Source organism: Phalangium opilio, unplaced genomic scaffold (assembly GCF_054372755.1).
Source record: "Phalangium opilio isolate 3A_F unplaced genomic scaffold, DU_Popi_V2 ptg000079l_1, whole genome shotgun sequence".
NCBI classification, from domain to species: Eukaryota; Metazoa; Arthropoda; class Arachnida; order Opiliones; family Phalangiidae; genus Phalangium; species Phalangium opilio.
In genome coordinates, this window is record NW_028324187.1 from 7704986 (window position 1) to 7720736 (window position 15751).

Consider the following 15751-nt stretch of genomic DNA (forward strand, 5'->3'; position numbering starts at 1 on the left):
TTCACTAATGAAAATTTTCTTTCATTGGTGATTTCTATTGATGCTTTTTAAAAGCGATTTAAAATGGATTTGGATTAATGGTTGCCTCTGTATTACGAGTAATCATCGAGGGGCTACTCACTAAAAACTCGTTAGTGCTTTTAAACAGGATTGGGATTTGGGGTTACTTAGGGGCTATGGGTTATTATTATTATCATTATGAACGGATAATTAAGCATTAACACATTTGCCACTAGGGGCGCTGTATACGTAGTTACGTATTTACTGACATCTAAAGCATGATAAATTCTGCTAGACTTTCGTGTAAGCAATATATAGTTCATAAATTGCCGTTAGGGGCGCTGTATACGTTGTTACGTATTTACTGACATCTAAAGCATGATAAATTCTGCTAGACTTTCGTGTAAGCAATATATAGTTCATAAATTGCCGTTAGGGGCGCTGTATACGTAGTTACGTATTTACTGACATCTAAAGCATGGTAAATTCTGCTAGACTTTCGTGTAAGCAATATATAGTTCATAAATTGCCGTTAGGGGCGCTGTATACGTAGTTACGTATTTACTGACATCTAAAGCATGGTAAATTTTTGCTATGACGTCATATCCTGTAACAGCAGGGGGTCACAGCAGGGGGTAACAGTATGGAAACAGCAGGGGGTCCCAGCAGGGGGTAACAGCAGGGGGTCACAGCAGGGGGTAACAGCAGGGGGTCACAGTATGGAAACAGCAGGGGGTCCCAGCGGTTGGTAACAGTATGGAAACAGCAGGGGGTGAAGTGTCATGACGTCATATCCGGTGACGTGTCATGACGTCATATCCGGTGACGCGACATGACGTCATATCCGGTGACGTGTCATGACGTCATATCCGGTGACGCGTCATGACGTCATATCCGGTGACGTTACCTATGACGTCAACGAGGTAATTGACTTGTGACGTCATGACAGATGTTAATGGTAAAAGGTAATGATTGTCCATTCAGTTAGGACTAGCGTTCATTCATATAGGCCTAGCGTTCATTCATTTAGGCCTAGCAGTGTTCAGCTATTTGAATTTCGTGCCCGGGATATGGTGCACCCGAGTCCGCTTTTAGCGCCCCCCGACGCAGGAAATTTACGCAGTTGTAAGTTGCAGGCATAGGTCAACCGGTTCATTTCGTTCCCTGGAAGCCGTCGAAGAAGGTCGCTCGGAGAAACCTTTCCCGCTCAGCTGATGGTGATCGTGATGCCGGCTTTTGAAGTCGATTCTTCATCGTTCCGCCATTTCACTGATCGTTTTTGCCGAGGACGCAAGCTGAAAACGAAGCTCTTCAACTTATCTGGTGGCCATTGCTTCGCCTCGTGGTGCTTTAACAGTCCGTAAGCCTAACCTTTACAATAATCCAAACTCATCTAGCTCCCCTTAAATTATTTATTTTATTTCAAGTATTTAAATTAATTAGGTAGTGTTAAATGTTAGTAATTTTTATTTATTTATTAAAAATCAAGTAACATAAATAAAATTTTACAACGAGATGTTGGACAAGAGAGAATCCCTTAATAATTAGTTTATGGCCTATAATTTAAAGATATTAAACGGGGGACGTAATTAATTTAGAGATATCGCGACATATTTTCGGAAATCAAGTCCCGCCGAACACGAGGACCGTTGCCCTAAGCCTAATTAAACCTTGTCACGTTTAAACTCTAGTTATTTATGGGGTTTATCTGTGGGAATAGTTTAAAATTAAATAAATAGCAGGGGTTTAACTAAAATTAGTTTTGGGGCTATTATTAATTAATTCTGAGCTAAAGCTACAGATTTTCGGAAATCAAGTCCCGCCGAACACGAGGACCGTTGCCCTAAGCCTAATTAAGAGTTGTCACGTTTAAACTCTAGTTATTTACGGGATTCTGTCTGTGGGAATAGTTTTAAAATAAATAAATAGCGGGTTTTAATAAAATTAGTTTAGGGGCTATTATTAATTAATTTAGAGCTAAAGCGACTGACTTTCGAAAATCAAGTCCCACACAGATCATTTTAAGACACGAGGACCTTTGCCCTAAGCCTAATTAAAAGTTGTCCCATTTAATTCTAGTTATTTATGGGGTCTATCTGTGGGAATAGTTTTAAAATAAATAGCAGATTTTCATAAAATTAATTTAGGGTCTATTATTAATTAATTTAGAGCTAAAGCGACAGATTTTCGAAAATAAAGTCCCGCATATATCATTTTAAAACACGAGGAATGTTGCCCGAAGCCTAATTAAGCCTTCTCCTATTTAATTTAGTAATTTATGGGGTCTATCTGTGAGAATAGTTTTAAAATAAATAAATAGCAGGTTTTCCTAAAACTAGTTTAGAGGCTATAATTAATTAATTTAGAGCTAAAGCGACAGATTTTCGAAAATCACGTCCCGCAGAGATCATTTTAAGACACGAGGACCGTTGCCCAAACATTAAGCCTTGTCCCATTTAATTCTAGTTATTTACGGAGTCTATCTGTGGGAATAATTTTAAAAGGCCTGTTTTCTTTAAATTAAATTAGGGGATATTTAAATTATTTTCATTATCAAGCTACATATTTAATTTAAAACTAAACGGCAGATTCCCTAAAATTAGTCTAGGGTTTTTTTCTTATATTATTTAAATCCATTTTGTTGGGCCCAAAAGTAGGCAATAGTTTAAGATGTGTTATTAATATGTTTTCATTTATAGATGCAGCTGATATTCTTGGATTTTTCTGTCGCTGGTCAATCATAGACGGATCATTCCAGAGGACTTATCATTCCTGATGACATTCTTTGTTGGATTGACGTTGCACGATGATTTGCGCTGTTCTGGACTCTCTACGTATCATTCCTGATGACAATTCTTGGTTGGATTCCGTTACACGATGTCTTCTTCCGGACTTGCTATCTCTCTCAACATTGACTCGAAGATCCGGAGGAAATCATCGAAGCTAGAAGACACAAAATACATCTTTTTTACTTGCAAATTTTACATGTAACCATTTAACTTAGTTTTTTTGCTTGCAACTTTTATTTGTAACTACTTATAATTTTTTTACGTTCAAACTTTAATTTACCAAACTCTTTAATAATTTTTTTGTTCGAAATTTTTGTAAACACTTGGTTTTTTTGTTTCTTATTGAATAAATTTTGCCTTAAACCTCGTTCTTTCTTTTCTTGAATTTTTTTAAATACTAGACTTGGTTTCTTTTTTTAAAAGTCTGGACTTAGGGAGTTTTTTTGACCCCTTTTTTCATAATTTTTACAAAAAATAAAGAAAATAATGCAATAAAAAGAATTTTTTCAAAAAAAAATTATTTTTTTATTAAAATTATTAAAAAATATAAAAAAAATCAAAAAAATTGTAAAAAGAAGCATAAAAAATATCAAAAAAACTACCCTAAGTGTTTTTCTTATGTTTTTGTACCTTCCATAGTATCGAAACTTTAATTTTAAACTTAAGCTACCACCCCCAAAGTAAGCCTTGCGAGCCCAATTTAAATTTTACAAGTCCCTGGGACAAATCGGGAAACGTAAAATTTAAACTAAGACCCGCTGTAGAACCCCCAAAACCAGGAAACTTCGTCCTTAGCATGGGATTTCCAATGAGAGTCCACTCGCTGTCGTCCATAGCATGGGATTTCCAATGAGAGTCCACTCGCTGTCGTCCATAGCATGGGATTTCCAATGAGAGTCCACTCGCTGTCGTCCACAGCATGGGATTTCCAATGAGAGTCCACTCGCTGTCGTCCACAGCATGGGATTTCCAATGAGAGTCCACTCGCTGTCGTCCACTTCTTCCTGCGCAAGAAAAATTCGAATTACTATTTGGAAAAAGGCACACGAATAACTTGAAATTAATTACCTTAATTAGAAAATCCAGTCGAGTATTTTCACAAAATGTTCAGGCAGAAGACAAATGACTATTTTTTTGGCATAAAAGGCACACTCGTAACAGTAATAGGGAAAGAATAGCGTAAAAAGCTAAGCCTCGCCTTAAACCCCGCTTAAAATCGTGTTTACTTTTAAAGGACAAAGCGTATAAGCAACCTTCTACCTTAAACATAAATCATAAATTTATTTAAATCCTACAAAACTCCCTCAAGGAGTTGCCAAACGCTTTTCCCCTAAAAATATTTATAATTAAAAGCATAAACTAGATACCTTAATACCGCAAAGGGAATCTCACCCTTGAAATCCTGATTACGCGTTCATTATTCTTAAAAGGGAGGGCTAGGACCAGTGTTCACCTATTCCATAAGTAAGATTTTATTTATGTCCTGGCGAAAAGAAAAATCCCTAAAACTTCAAGGACACAAAGCCGCTTCCCTTCTAACAATAAATAGAATAATAAATAATAAACTAAATACCCTAATAATTGCCTAAATGTCTCACAGGCTGTCTAAATAGTCTTTTTCGCTAATGAGATTCCCTTTCACGGATAAAATCAAAGTGTAGACCTCAATTAAGAAGGGGATTGTAATGGGTTCCTTGACCTGATTAATATTGGGTGCCTTTTGCCAAAAAAATAGTTAGTGATTCTAGAATCCAACATAAATTTCTCCTTTGGAAACAGATGGTAGCTATAAAAAATAAAATTCAAACAATCAAATACAGATTAAAATTATTATCAACTTAAATGGCACAAGTATTTTGAATAACATTAATTTCACTTTCAAATAAATCATTTAAAATAACTAGAAAAATAAATATTAATAGGGTTTAGGGTCAATCCGTTTTTTGAATTACTTTTAAACCGACTAAAAAGATTGACAAATAAAACCAGGAATAAATGCAATGCGCAATTAATTAGAAAAATTTAATAAGATTAATTTCAAATATTTAGAATAAGTACGACATAAATGTGAATCATGAATACTGTTTGCCATTTTACCACAGTTCCCCAAAATAAACTTCTAAATTCTAACTAACTAGTTACTACACAAATAGCTCTGTTACGGTGAAAACGAATGGGGCCTGACACTCATATTTACACCAATAGATTTGTTAATTGAAAACATTTTAGAGAACTTCAGTTACTTCAAAACTTCAGTATGGTTGGATGGGGGCAAGTAGGACTATAACATACTAAAAGGACATCCCCATATCCCTAGTAGAACCAGAGTTATGAGACTTCAAAGTTGGGTGTAATGCTATTCCTATGGAGGGTATGTTTGTGAACGTTTTGCCTAATTACTCGGCCCCTGTTTGTCGTAACCCTAGGTTTTTAGTATGGTTGTGTGGGGGGCAAGTAGGACTATAAGATACTCAAGAGGCATCCCCATATCTTTAGTAGAACCAGAGTTACGAGACCCCAAAGTTGGGTGTAATGCTATTCCTATGGAGGGTATGTTTATGAACATTTTGCTTAATTACTCGGCCCCTGTTTGTCGAAACCCTAGGTTTTTAGTATGGTTGTATGGGGGGCAAGTAGGACTAAAATAAACTCAAGGGGCATCCCCATATCTTTAGTAGAACCAGAGTCACGAGACTCCAAAGTTGGGTGTAATGCTATTCCTACGGAGGGTATGTTTATGAACATTTTGATTAATTACTCAGCCCCTGTTTGTCGTAACCCTAGGTTTTTAGTATGGTTGTATGGGGGGCAAGAAGGACTATAATAAACTCAAGGGGCATCCCCATATATTTAGTAGAACCAGAGTTACGAGACCCCAAAGTTGGGTGTAATGCTATTCCTATGGAGGGTATGTTTATGGACATTTTGCTTAATTACTCAGCCCCTGTTTGTCGTAACCCTAGGTTTTTAGTATGGTTGTATGGGGGGCAAGTAGGACTATAATAAACTCAAGGGGCATCCCCATATCTTTAGTAGAACCAGAGTTACGAGACCCCAAAGTTGGGTGTAATGCTATTCCTATGGAGGGTATGTTTATGGACATTTTGCTTAATTACTCAGCCCCTGTTTGTCGTAACCCTAGGTTTTTAGTATGGTTGTATGGGGGGCAAGTAGGACTATAATAAACTCAAGGGGCATCCCCATATCTTTAGTAGAACCAGAGTTACGAGACCCCAAAGTTGGGTGTAATGCTATTCCTACGGAGGGTATGTTTGTGGACATTTTGCTTAATTACTCGGCCCCTGTTTGTCGTAACCCTAGGTTTTTAGTATGGTTGTATGGGGGGCAAGTAGGACTATAATAAACTCAAGGGGCATCCCCATATATTTAGTAGAACCAGAGTTACGAGACCCCAAAGTTGGGTGTAATGCTATTCCTATGGAGGGTATGTTTGTGGACATTTTGCTTAATTACTCGGCCCCTGTTTGTCGTAACCCTAGGTTTTTAGTATGGTTGTATGGGGGGCAAGTAGGACTATAATAAACTCAAGGGGCATCCCCGTATCTCTAGTAGAACCAGAGTTACGAGACTCCAAAGTTGGGTGTAATGCTATTCCTATGGAGGGTATGTTTATGAACATTTTGCTTAATTACTCGGCCCCTGTTTGTCGTAACCCTAGGTTTTTAGTATGGTTGGACGGGGGCAAGTAGGACTATAATATACTCAAGGGGCATCCCCGTATCTCTAGTAGAACCAGAGTTACGAGCCTACAAAGTTGGCTGCAATGATATTCCTACGGAGGGGGCTATGTTTGTCAATATTTTCCACAATTACTTAGCTCCTATTTACTAGATCCCCAAGATTTTAGTATGGTTGGATGGGGGATAAATTGGACTATAATATACTCAAGGGGCATCCCCGTATCTCTAGTAGAACCAGAGTTACGAGCCTACAAAGTTGGCTGCAATGATATTCCTACGGAGGGGGCTATGTTTGTCAATATTTTCCTCGATTACTTAGCTCCTATTTACTAGATCCCGAAGACTTTAGTATGGGAAATTGGACTATAACATACTGAAAGGGCATCCCCATAGAGGCACATACATATAGTTTTAGGTACTGTTTCAGTGCTGACTTAAATTGGGCAATATATTTTTATGATACAATCTCAGGGGGAAGTGAATTCCAAATGGGGACCGATCTACGAAAAAAGGAGTGCTTAAGCTGGTCTTTATGGGCATATCGGTGGAATAAAAAGTTTTTACCATGACCCCTTGAGGGAGTGATAGAGGGGGCATCAGAAAAATAAGTTTGATTAGGGGAGTTTAAGATTTTGAACAAGCTTAAAAGGTCAAAATATTTGCGACGCGTTGTTAGGGAATACCAACCAAGAATAGAAAGTTGTACTTCCCTTGGTAGGTGTCGGAGACGGAGAGACAACCCTGGATATTGTTTAATATCGATAGCGGAATGGGGGTAACTCTTAATTTCCATTCGGTTGCGATAAAACTTTGCTATTTAATCGAAATTAACCCTTAATATATATAAATAAAATATTTACCTGGAAAGATCTCAAGCTTGAGCCAACAAAGACAGGATACTAAGCCTTGGTCGTAGTAACACCTGCAGGCTGCACTGCCAACGGCAACGTGGGCCCACTAAGCCTTGGTCGTAATTACCAAAGGTATTTGGCACGTTTAAGCATAAATTTTCCACTTGCAACGCTTAATTTCCGATCGGTTGCAGTAAAAATTTGGTATTTAGTACAAATTTACCCTTAAAATATAAATAAAATCAAAATATTTACCAGCAAAGATCGCACAGAAAATCGCAGCAGCCAGTTTCCACGTAGAAACGCCCCAAAAAGAACCCAGAATGAATAGGTTTATTTCTTACAAACATGGACCGCTAGATGGCGCTGCTGAAGTTAGGCACACTTCAAAATATGGCGGGAGCGTGCGTTTCAATTTTATTGCTTCTATTTTCGAATATAATTAATAATTTAGTTAATTGTAATTTAATAATGTCTTCTAAAACACTTTTCTCCACTTTTAAAAAGTTTTACCGGAGTTTATGGATTCCTACAGCTGGAAAAACCACAATAGGTTGAAACCTGAAATCATTAATAATTTAACTTAATTAATTTTACAGGGGACCCAGTTTTACGTTGATCTAGATCAAATAAAAGTTCTGAAATGAAAAGTGTAATATATTCGAAAATCTTTGCTTGTTTTTGGCCTAATCAATCCTGTTCTTAATTAGAAAATTAGTAAAATAAAAATAGTAATGAAGAAAGAAGATGCTATAAGTTTAGCCTCCCATAACTAGGGTGTCCTGTAAGAAAAATCGGGTTGCAATACACGTCAAAATGCTATCAGAAATTCCACCTAAAATGGTTCAATCGCGAGAGACGCGAGTCTTCCCTCTAGTAATGACAATGGTCAATAATACCAGAAGGGGATAATAGAAGAAGTATGACACTCTGTATCCTCCCTATGCTTTAGTTATGTAACGTCATTCTTCCCAGGCTCACCCTTTTAGTTTGCTTTCCCGCTCATCAAACTACAAATGGGCATCGCACCGTAAGGTGAATTCTATAACTGTTTGGTATTTACTAAATCCCCAGCAATCATCCCATAAACCTCGTCTGGACGTGGGACTAAATGCACAAGCGCGTCTTGTCAAATATTTAAGAGTAATGATGAGGGAACTATTTATCGCGAATGTTATTCGGTTTAATAACCTTGCTCTAAATGTTCCGATGTTGGGAAGAGTGACGTTACACTCACCCAGCTTTGTGGCACACTTCTCTCGGAGAGAAGTATTATATACTTCGGGTACTACGAATATTGGTACTATGTAGTTCAATTCTCGCTTGTCGTTCACTCGAATTAGCTCGAGCTCTAAGTCTCTCAGTAGCATTACGAAGTATAGGTAGTGTCATACTTATGGATCGACATACCTTATAAACTTATGATTTTAGTGATTAGTAAGATAATTTGGTTCCAGCTGATGACAAAATAACTTTTTTAAAAAAAAAAAAATCCCGAGTCATTTGTCATTATTTTTACTCAACTTCATATTATCAGAAGTATATTGGGTGTTTCCGCCAGAGCAAAAAGGGGGAAGAAATAGGGGCGAAAACCGGTTTTCAGGGGATGTCAACATGGCGTCCTAACGTGGCCAGAGCGGGCAGCCGGCAAGGGGAGAGGAGAGGGGGGAAAGTAACTTGACGTCACGCGCAAAGACCCTATAATACTTCTCTTCTATTATCCCCTTCTGATATTATCAATTTTAATTAATGAATAGTGTTGAAGAAATGCGTAGGAATTGCCATCGAAAATTCGGCACATTAAGAATAAAAACCCATTGTAGTTCATTATTCCCATTAACTTTTGTATATGTAACTGAAATTAAGAAAACTTAGCTTGTGTCATGTCCCACTAAAACATTTATTTTTCTCTCCAAAGAATCAAAATCTAATGTCATATTAAAAACGACTCGAGTGAGTGGGATGTGGTAATCATTAATAAAACTGGACTTTTAACTTCTCTGTCAATCCACTAACTTTTAATAACCTATACCGACACTTGAAGTGATATTTAGAGACAACGACGTCATTGTTCGAGTGAATACAAACACAGATTTCAGACTTAGTTCATAAACGCGAGAAACAAGTTCAAAAGTTGAACTCATTATATAATGTCAGCCATTGTCGTCCGCTTTTCATATAAATTTCTAAGAAATTGAAACACTAGGCTATAAGTACTTTTCTTTCTCGACCTACAATGTTACGACCGAAACCCTTGGGCTATTCCGTAAACTAACCTTTCATTGAGAGCAAATACGTTGTAAGTTTGTAACTTAATTTTTTTTCAATAAATCATTAATAACTTTTACTTAAATATGAAGGATGTAATAAAAACAGGGTAATTACTGGACCAAACTAATTGATTTTGAGTCTAAAATGTTCAATACTTCTATGACATTTGAAACCCCCTAAAATTACGTTTTCTACTTGAACTCATTCATTCATTCAGAGATGATAATTTACAGGGTTCATACAACTTTTGGAAAACAAATTTCCCTGAGATTTCTCCCCATATACTTTCCTGAATTTTCCAGGTTTTTCCCGTATATGGAGTATCTTATAGAGCAAATGTTTACGAAGGAGGGGGGGAGCAAATATGACTATTACATAATCAAAGGACATCCCCGTATCTCAAATATAGAGCTATTTCAGAGGGGGTAATGGCTACGTCACCAATGCTATTTGCCCATAGAGAAACCCTCACAAAATGGCCGCCCTCTACACTCAAAGGCAGGCCCAATTTTTGTAGCAGACGAAATTTTTCCCCCACTGAAATAGCTCTATAGGGAGCTAACAGTTCTGACCCTGAAACGTCACACCCTTCTATCTCTTACTGGAGTTTCATCCCCCCTAACGGTTGGAAACAGTATTCTACGCGCAAAAATGCCAACCAGAGAGGGGCTGAGTGACGTCAGACTATCTCCTCCCCTAGCCAGTTGTTAGCTCCCTATAACCAGAGTTATGAGCCTCCAAAGTATGGTATAATGTTTATCTTATGTAGGGTATGTTTATGAACATTTTGCTTAATTTCTCAGCCCCTGTTTGACGCAAATTTCCCTGCATTTTCCCTGAGGTTTTTGTCAACTATTTATTTGCCTGATTTTTCCAGGTTTTCCAAGTTTGTATGAACCCTGATAATCGTAAAGATCTTGGTGTTACGATGTTTTTGCTTTGAAGTATCGAGGTATAATAAAATGCGCGATAGCCAAAGGGTAACTTATTATTTATTATAGCTATTTAATATTAATTTTACGTCGATTAAGAAGTATACGGGCTTTTGCTTGGCACGGAAACCACAAACCCTAAGGGTGTCTAAAGTCGTTAAGAACGTCTGGGGAAACAATACAAACATTTTTAAAAGTAGAAGTGCAACTGGTCAAATAAAGCTCGTTTTGGGGGTCGATCAATGTTTGCAGGGTTCATACAACTTTTGGAAAACAAATTTCCCTGATATTTCTAGGTTTTTCCCCATATACTTCCCTGAGCTTTCCAGGTTTTTCCCGTATATGGAGTATCTTATGGAGCAAATGTTAACGAAGGAGGGGGGGGGGCAAATAGGACTATTACATACTCAAAGGACATCCCCGTATCTCTAATATAACCAGAGTTATGAGCCTCTAAAGTTGGGTGTAATGTTAATCCTATGGAAGGGGGTATGTTTATGAACATTTTGCTTAATTACTTGGCCCTTGTTTGACGCAAATTTCCCTGATTTCCCTGAACTTTACTAAAAATTATAAATTTCCCTGAGTTTTCCCTGAGGTTTTTGTCAACTATTTATTTCCCTGATTTTTCCAGGTTTGTATGAACCCTGTTCCACTCACTTTGACCCTTAGAATACACCCTTTAACTTATGGCAGACCTATCAGAATCACACCCTGCACAGAAAAAGAAATCTTGTTGCACTTCCACTTTGTGCCGCATTACTAAATAAGTAAGTACATAGGGGGATATTTCAATGATGACGAAATCTGCACTTTTTTGTGAGATAATCACATACATATATCACCCATGAATGTTTCTACCCAATGCCCTACATAATTCTCACCGATAAATAGTAATTAAACAGCGTACTAGTGTTAATGAACGTGACATAATCTTAGGAATAAATAAATTGAATTCGTTAATTAGTAGGTAGTAGTAGCCTTTTAAATGCTCATTTAGAAGAAATTTTAAATACTTTTTATTTTTTCGCTTCCAGTTAATGAATTTTAATTTTTCTTTGCAAATCGGAATTTAATGTAGGTTTTTAATGTGATTGACACGAATTTGTGATATTTCGTTTTTGGTAATGAGCTCAAAAGGGTAGGACTTATGCTAGCGGTCAATTTAAATAGCAGGGTAAAATTACGCTTATTACAGATGTAATTTACGCAATTTTAAGCACGAAAAATGATGCAATATTAGTTGGTATGTTTAGGTAATATCATTTGTTAAATATGAATATTTATCAGGAGCAAATATGAAAAACGGAAAGTGTGGTTTGTAGTAAGTAAGCAAGGAGAGCGTGCGTAACGCAACGCTACGGGGGGGAGAGGAAATGGAACTATATCTCTCCGGAAAATCCTGAGTGGTGGATTTGAAAGTTTACACATGCGCAGAAAGAAAACAATACGAATTTCCCCTCTGACTCACAAGGTTTTGGGGGGGGGGGGACATTTACTTTCAATTATTTACATTTACCTTTGGTAATACTCATTTGAAAGGGCGTACATTTTGAAAACACGAAAAACTCTCATTTATATCAATGTCTAATTGCCCTAAATTTTCAATTTCTAGATTCTCTATAAATCTTTTATTTATTCGGACCTCTCTCTCTCTCTTTAAGAAACGTCTTTGACACTGCGATAGTCTAAAAACCCTAGGTGGTATAGTGTTTAAGCAGCTTAGATTACGGGCCAATTTCCATTTAAAACTTGTTATTCCTTTCATATTTTAGCCACTTCCAAGTCACAAAGGACTCGAATTAACGATTTGAAAACGTAACCACGCCTCTAAGATTCAATGATGTTAATTAAACGTTAAAATTAATTTTAAATGGGTGAAAGGAAACCCACGCGATTAACCGCATTTCATTTAACTCAAAACCAAACTTAATGACATTAAATCAAGTTACCATAGTTTTTTTAATTAAAATTATAATCAATTACCAAAAGAAAGAGTTCAAATGTATCTGGTTTTGTTGTATAAAGACAACCCGGTTAGCGTTTTTCTTTTTTTTTTTTTTTTAATTATTAAAGGAAAAGGTATCCCTAATTTTTGACTATTAATTAATGTTTAAAGTCTACATAGACAATAAAACTTTCTAGAACTTTGTAGATTAAGAAAAAAAAATTAAAAATAACTGCTATTTTGAATTTCATTAGTATTCCCCCCCCCCCACGTACCACCCAATTTCAGCACCTACGGGGAGCAAATACAACATCTTCGGTCCCCCCCGTCGATATTGCACCGAGTCAAGCCCTCGACTTAACCCTAACTCTAACTCTAACCCTAACCCTAAACATCCTCACTAGAAAAATAAAAACGTGCCTAACAGACAAACTTACGGGAAATATTTCATCACAAATGATTTGAATCCTAGGTTCCTCGATATTGGCACAGTTTTGATCACAAAATTCATACATTTTGGCCTAATTTTAGAGATTTAAATCCGACTTAAAAATTAACATAACGCGTCAAACAAACTAACAAAGTAAAGCCTGGGCCGTTGCAGTGTTGCCAATGTTTGAAAGTGGATTTTCCCACTTCCATTTTAAAAATTTCCCACATTTCCCACACCCCCTTTTTAGCCCCGCCCCCAGCTAAAATATGGTGGAAAACTTAGTCATATTTATCTGTACTATTTTTTCCTACTAGGTTTAATATGGAATATCACTGCGCATGGCTTTGACAATATGTACAAATGCGCCAAAACGCTATAAGGCTTTAAAATTCTCAAAATATGCTACTTTTTTCCAGCGCCAAATTTAAAATCACCGAATTTATTTCAAAATGTTGCTTGCAATTATTTAACCGGGCAAAATTTTCGAAAATTCAATCATTTTAACTGCATAGTCTGCACTATAAACACTTAAACACGAAATTCCCACATTTGACCGATTTTGGAAAAAAATTACCTTTTTCCCACAGAGCCTAAAACCTCACCAAAATTTCCCATGACGAGAGGGACCCATCTCCGAAGCATCAAGAAGAAGGGGGGCGATAGAGGAGGGGGAAGGAAAATATGTAGCTGTATTTTTTGGATCGCGCTCGTTGCCATGGAGATTAGGGTATTTTCGCGGGCGTTTTAGTAAGCGTAAAGGCTGAATTCAAAAACCTTGTAATTTACAATTTAGCTTAAAATTGTCATTTTAAACGCGTTTCTTCTAAATTTGACGTCGAGAAACGATATTAAAATGCGATTTTATGACAAAAATATAGGATATTATAGGACCTTTCGTGGAATTATAGAATAATATAGGACAGGTTTAAAAATATAGGATTTTATAGGAATTATAGGACCGCTGGGCTTCATCTCATGAGTTAATGATTGTCACTCTAGTATGGAATTAACTCATACTTTGAGGTCTAGTCCTCAAAACCTCAATTGTTCAATAATTGTTCAAAATGTTGTAATTTCTGCAAACAATGATCTCGTAATTTAAGCCACTACAAATTAAAGAACCAGACTTTACTAATATCAGAAGTGAGATGAGACTAGAAGTACTGAGCTAACCAAATTCTTCACTCGGCGAGAGTGAATATTCTTGATAAGACACCAACGGTTGGCCCTCTAGTAGCGGTTTCTGAATTTTCTCTCCAAAACGTGAGACGCTCGCGGCGGTAGACGAGGAGCCGCGTCTGTGTTCCGCGGCTTTAGGTTGAGGGGAAGGGGGTAGGAAATGTTTTTGGAACTCGACCAATTTTTTTCTCAGTAGTGTAGGCGCGATGGAAGCGGCATAAAATCCTCAAATTTGTTCACTAGTGCCTTCACTTCTAGTCTCATCTTACTTCTGATAATATTCATTCACAATGTCAAAAAGTCATACATGATTGTTTAGTCATTATTTAATTGTTTAATCACAACGCGTTCAATTTTTATCAAAAAGTAATTTGAATTTTTAAATAATTCGGATTAATTTCTTGGATATTTCACTACTAGGTCTTATAATTAGTAGATGAATCTATAAAAAAATTACTTTATTTTCCATTTCACCCTCCCTTTAAGGTAAACATAAGTTTATAAAATGTTTCATAAGTATGACACTTCCTATGCTTTGTAATGCTAGAGACTTACAACTCGAGCTAGTTCGAGAACGACAAGCAAGAATTGCAGACCATACTTCCCCTATTTAGTCTGTACTAAGCCTTTGACAGCGCCTCAGTCACCAGGCGTCGCTTTACCTCGAATCTATGACCTACGCCACTCACTCACTTCAAAATTACAAGCTCCAGTTTCCAAGTTACCTGGAGTTGCTAGAGTGGTGTAGAGTGGCTTAGAGTGGTTTAGAGTGGTTTAGATTGGTTTAGAGTGGTTTAGAGTGGCTTAGAGTGGTTTAGAGTGGCTTAGAGTGGTTTAGAGTGGTTTAGAGTGGTTAAGAGTGGTTTAGAGTGGTTTAGAGTGGTTAAGAGTGGTTTAGAGTGGCTTATAGTGGCTTAGAGTGGTTTAGAGTGGCTTAGAGTGGTTTAGAGTGGCTTAGAGTGGTTTAGAGTGGCTTAGAGTGGTTTAGAGTGGCTTAGAGTGGCTAGAGTGGTTTAGAGTGGTTAAGAGTGGTTTAGAGTGGCTTATAGTGGCTTAGAGTGGTTTAGAGTGGCTTAGAGTGGTTTAGAGTTGTTTAGAGTGGCTTAGAGTGGCTAGAGTGGTTTAGAGTGGTTTAGAGTGGCTTAGAGTGGTTTAGAGTGGCTTAGAGTGGTTTAGAGTGGCTTAGAGTGGTTTAGAGTGGCTTAGAGTGGCTAGAGCAGGGTTGCCACGGAATTTTCAGAACTAAATTACCTGACTTTTCCAGGTTTTCCCTGACCTTTTTAGGCCGAAAGCGTTAATGTTTACAGCGTGATTTAAGTGCTTATAATTAAACAAACTCGATCTACATTACGTTTTCCAATGTATTTGTTGCACCAAAATGATTAAGAAACATTTTAACTATAAATAACAGTCTAAGAGATTTGTTTTGAGAGCATTTACTTTACAAAAAAAAATTCTAGACATTTTTAAGGATTACTCTAGACTTTTCTGTGTTAAGAGAGGATCAGGAGAAACTTTCATACCCAGAAATTTTACCCACTAAAATCAAGTTCCCTGACTTTTCCCTGACTTTGCCGAAACTTTTTAAATTCCCTGACTTTTCCCTGACCTTTTCGAGCCGTTTTTAAATTCCCTGACTTTTCCAGG

The 15751-nt window shown here is 37.0% G+C and overlaps 1 long non-coding RNA gene across 1 annotated transcript; it reads right to left on the minus strand.

The window, feature by feature from the left end:
- Positions 1 to 1155: 1155 nt before the first annotated feature.
- Positions 1156 to 13095, minus strand: LOC149654635 (uncharacterized). Its single transcript, XR_016370694.1, has 6 exons — positions 12930 to 13095; positions 7855 to 7902; positions 7597 to 7767; positions 7351 to 7513; positions 3858 to 4575; positions 1156 to 3793 (listed from the first exon to the last, which is right to left on the minus strand). It is a non-coding gene; the product is annotated as an uncharacterized LOC149654635 (long non-coding RNA).
- Positions 13096 to 15751: the final 2656 nt, after the last annotated feature.